The sequence below is a fragment of the Sinohyriopsis cumingii genome, chromosome 2 (genome assembly GCF_028554795.1).
Source record: "Sinohyriopsis cumingii isolate HCF-2022 chromosome 2, ASM2855479v2, whole genome shotgun sequence".
Taxonomy (NCBI): domain Eukaryota; kingdom Metazoa; phylum Mollusca; class Bivalvia; order Unionida; family Unionidae; genus Sinohyriopsis; species Sinohyriopsis cumingii.
In genome coordinates, this window is record NC_142962.1 from 45,074,175 (window position 1) to 45,079,929 (window position 5,755).

The following is a 5,755-nucleotide window of genomic DNA, read 5'->3' on the forward strand; positions in this document are numbered from 1 at the left end:
GCTTATTATCGATCAGTTTCACTGTGCACAACGTGTTCCTCGATCAACAAAGTCTGTATTCGATCTCACAGGCTGGAATATCATTTAGAGTGTCATTAGCACGTTGTGGAAAACTAAAATAGCTTGAACAATTTTCAAGATTCACATTATTTACTAAATTTGTACATTTTGTATACTAAATTTGTACAATTTTGTAAATTTGTACATGTTTACTAAATGTGTACATTTTTACTAAATATGTAGATATCTTTGACTAAATTTACATTTTTACTAAATTTGCACATTTGCATGCTAAATTTGTATATAATTGTTACTAAAATTTGTACATTTTTGTGGACGCAATGTATTTGAAAAAACCAAGCTAATATACATTTATCCACATGTGGAAATAACAGGATCCCATTTTTGTTTGATGCATTTCTCTTAAATTTAGTTGGACAAAAAGTGTATTGTCTTCCTTAAATAACAAAATAGTATATCCGCGAAGGTAAACGAATCCACAGTGCTAAAGAGTATTGCTATTTTTTTCTTTACAATGTTCCTTGCAATAAAAACTTTTTCCTACACCGTAAGTATATGCATGAAAAATTGTTTTGTTCACAAGGTATTTCAATGAATGAACTAACATAATTAGAAATAGCACGCTCGTGTACACATAGTGGTTCGCTATTTTAAAATTAAACAAGTGTCTGCTAGACTATTTTAAGAGCAAAAGTAAACACACATACACTACCACAATAAATGTTTCTAATTGCGATTTTGCAGAAACAGCAGTAACCGGAAATACTTTCTATAACTACTAATAATGATGATGACGATGATGATGATGATGATAATAATAATAATAATAATAATAATAAGGAGGAGGAGGAGGAGAAGGAGAAGAGGAGGAGGTAGAAAATCCAAAACTAAAACACTCAGCTTGGATGACAGATATGAAAGAGAACTAGCTATGGTGTCATGCAAAGCCACGAGATTAAAAGACCTTATGACCTAAAATAATATTTTCCATCTACAATCGGCATATCCTGCTATCTCAGACAGGTTTATATGTAATGTTTATGCTACAGTCGGTTACCCCGCTCTCTCAGATAGGTTTATATGATGCGTTTAATGCTACAGTCGGTTACCCTGCTACCTCATATAGGTTTATATGTGATGTTTATGCTACAGTCGGTTACCCCGCTCCCTCAGATAGGTTTATATGAGGCGTTTGCTACAGTCGATTACCCTGCTACCTCAGATAGGTTTATATGTGGTGTTTATGCTACAGTCGGTTACCCTGCAACCTCAGATAGGTTTATATGATGCGTTTAATGCTACAGGCGGTTACCATACTACCTCAGATAGGTTTATATGTGGTGTTTATGCTACAGTCAGTTACCCCGCTCCCTCAGATAAGTTTATATGTGGTGTTTATGCTACAGTCGGTTAACCTGCTACCTCAAATAGGTTCATTTAAGGTACATAGATTACGCCGATGATAGTACAAAGAAAACAAATTATATATTGAAACATTTAAACGTAATAATTAAAATGCACAAAGCAAATTAGGGACATTAATTACCACAAAAGCACCGAAAACCTGGAGAAAAGTGCTGCATGTTGTGCATTGAAAGTAAACCTATCCCTGGAATGTATTACCTGCAGCAAGACAAAACGAGAAAGACGGTATACTTGGCACAAAGGAAAGAAAAAATGCTAAGAAAGATTTTCTAGAATCGCTATTTAAACACGAAACACTTGAAAAGGATAGGAAAAGTACTTCTCATTGAACAGCGTATCTTAACAGCTAAATTCCCATACCTTTAATAATGGGAGCAATGAAACTATACTAAGAATAAAATTTACTGCGGGAAAGATCAAGAGGTAAACAGAGAGAGAGAGAGAGAGAGAGAGAGAGAGAGAGAGAGAGAGAGAGAGAGAGAGAGTAAAACTGAGCAAATAAAACAACATATGCATGACAAAGAAACGCCATTCATGCATTTAACTGAAAGTAGAAGAAGAATTCGATGATAATGTCATACATACATTGTGGAACAAGAAATGGGACCAACAAATAAATAGTAGAGATAGATTAAATATCGAAATAAGGTTTCAGAGGAGCTTAAAATATTCACCGGTAAGAAAAAATCGTTAAAAAAGAGTGTTAAATACAGAAACATTCATACAACTGACCATCAAAAAGGACTTGAACTCAGATAAATTTAACTGATTCTGGCTGAAGAAATCTACAGATTCATCCATGGTAGGTTGGCTTCTTAACTCTATAAGCGCGTGAGCATAGGCACCGTGTCAGAATAGATAATACATAGCCGAAAAGTCCAAATATACAAGACGGGGTAAATGAAAGGCTACAAATCTTCCTGGCGACTTTAAGGAAATCTTGGTTGGAATGGTCTCATACAAGTTTATGACCACCCGGACAGAAAAGGTTTGGTTTGATTCGGTTTGGTTTGGTTTGGTGGTTAACGGCACAGCAATGCTTGAAAAGCTAATTCGATTATATGATTCGAACCCGTACCGTTCTAGTAGCGAATCCAGCATGTTAATCACTGACTGAAATAGACTTGAGACAGAAAGAAAAAACCTGCTTTCGAAAACATTCCGAGAGTGAAAAGGACAAACTGTTTATCGATTTGATGCTACTGCTAAATTAAACAAGTTAGCACGAGAACGTTTGCATGAAGAAGTACATGGATTACAACAGCGGTGGGCAAACTTTCCAGTGTAAGTGTCGCATACACAAATTTACACCTTGTCGCGGGCCGCATAGTTCATTAAGTAAAATAATTAATATTTGAAATAGCAAAAACAAATTTTTTTTCTAAATAACATCATAATTAATTTTCAGCTGTTAATATGTTGTTAATATTTGAAAACTTAAACTTAAACTTCAAAAGAAGCACATTTATTTGATAAGCAGAGTAACATAAACAGAGTCAGTGCGAATGATGACTTGTTCCTAGGCCGCATGAAAACCCTTGGCGGGCCGTAGTTTGCCCACCGCTGGATTACAATATATAGCTTAAAAATTCTGAAATAAAGTTTGGTCGAAACGGCATTAAATAAATAATAAAATTAATAAACAATCGTCTGACACCTGCGTTATTATTAATGAGACATATTCAACAAGAAGGTTTCTGAGACGAACGACATCAAGCACGATATGTACTGACAAAGCACATGTTTTTCACAAAGACAAATCACCAACAATTCAATATAATGCTTGATGAGCAAATCGGATAAGAAATATTTTCCCTGGTCGAGACAGTATTGTTATTTATCGATGGAAAACAAAGAAAGAAGTCTACCTTACTCATTTCGACCTTTTTGCAACACGCCAGTCCTATAAGTATCAATCACCGAAGATTGAGATGGGTCAAAGAAGAGCTGCAAGACTTATAAAGGACAGCTCGCTCGAGATCAAGGTAAGCCTTGATATACATCCGTCAAAGTATGGCGAAAAAGAAGTGTAAGTTCAGCCTTTCTCCTAAAATCATCGGCAAAGAGGCACAGTGCAGTTACCATTCTATGTGCAAAAACAGCTGAACTTAGGTTGTTGTTGTTGTTGTTGTTGTTGTTGTAGGGTCTAACGCCAATTTTCAGCACACGATAGGCTATACATGGCGGCCAGTATAAATGGCGGAGGAAGAACCCAGGAAAGCCCCAGAAAGAACCACCGACCCACGAGAAGCTACTGGCAAGCTTTCTCACATACCCACATTAGCTGAATCCAAGACTCGAACTCACGCAGACAGAGGTGAGATGGCAGTGATCCGTAACGGAGAACGCTTTAGACCACTCGGCCACTTGGGGCCCCCTGAACTTAGGTAGTTCCCGGTATAAATGGATACAAGTTATCACCAGGAACCACCAACACATACCCAGATTTTCGCAAGCAACACCCAGGGAGTGGAGTGTTCTTCCACCTGACATTACAGAGCTGGAGGAAGATGAGGTATGCAAGGAACTGATCATTATCTTACCGAGTCCTAGACAAAAGGAAGTGCTTTCAACAGGTAATGTATATAAGATGATCAGTAAAGGTGTATTTAGCAATATTTTGGATGGCCAGAGTGGTGAATAAATTAAAAGTGCTGACGCATAATAGAATGAAAATGTACGATAGTTTGTGGTGGGTGTTAGCACACTAGAAAATTTAAATACATCGAGAAATTTTTATAACTTCAAATTTAAGCGCTCCCAATTTATTCACTAATCTCAAATTTCTGGACCTCCCCAATTTTTATAAAATAAATAAACCAATAAGTCCTTATACTGTTTTAATATTTTACAAAGATCTATTTCAAACAACAGGTAGTCACTCAGTAAATAAAGTAGCTATTTTAGATTCACAGGAATGGCAAAATTAAATGTAAATTTCAATCATTTATAGATACAAAATAACTAATAAAACATCGCAACTGCTGAAAATAACAGTTCTTATTGTGGATGTGTGTTTGTTTTGTTGGCTTGTTGATAACACTATAGTAAATTTATTAACAATATTTAATACATCTTTGTTCCTATAATGAAAGTTATGTTGCTTATCCAAATATCAATCAACTGAGAGAATGATTTAAAAGGAACACATTTAAATAACATACAATGTATTATTTAAAAAAATGAATCTACAGGTCACTTACACATTACACAAGCAAGCTAAAAAAAGATCTCCCTACAAAAGAGTTTGCTAGTCACATGGATGACATGTGGCAGGCAGACAGTGTTGACATGAAAGCATATGAAAATTCAACGATGAATACAAATATATCTTGAGAGTGATAAATGTTTTCTCAGAATATGCCTGTTCGGAAAATTTAAACATGAAATATATAGATAACATTTATGATGGTTTTAGAGAAATATTTAAAGAGCAAAAGCTCGAAAAGATAAAGACTGATAAGAGAAAAGACCAAAAAAGTTAACGATTGCCAGGAAAAGGAAAACAGTTAGTACTTTCGAACTTATTCAAACAAAAGAGCATTTAAGTAGAAACGGATAAAAAGTATTGATCAATCTGATCAGTTATTTGATAACTGATAAATTTACAATGTCTAACTTCAAAATCAGTGAAATAGTCCGAATTTCAAAATATTAAACTATACTGGCCAATGAATACCCTTCTAACTTTACCAAGGAATTTTAGAATCAGGCACGTAATTTTAGATGATACGGTAGTTTGCAATGAAATACATATAGGGATAGAATAAAGAAGGCATGTTTTATGTTTTAGAGTTATCTCTATACGACAAAGAAGATGACATATACAACGATGAAAATATTTTGAAGACAATAAGAATGGACGGTAAAAAAGTATGTGCATGTAAAATGGAAAGAACGTGATGAATCGTTTAACTGTTGTCAACCAGCAGAAAAAAAAATGATTCCATTAGAATAATTAATGTACCAAAACTACACTTCACGTCTAAGAGAGAGAGAGAGAGAGAGAGAGAGAGAGTGTGTGTGTGTGTGTGTGTGTGTGTGTGTGTGTGTGTGCGTGATTTAGATTTTTAACGTAGCTTTAACAATTTTTCAGTCATTATGTCGCAGACATGGGGCATTATGTCGCATGACATGTAGCATGATGTCCCACCCAGTCACACTATCCTGACACCAGGCCAAAAAGTCCTAATACTAACCTCTTAATGTTGATCGCCTAGCGAGGCAGCTGTTAGTTTAAAAAAATTTTAAGTCTTTGGTATGGCTTGGCCGGGGATCGAACCCACTGCTTCCCGCGGACGCTCTAACC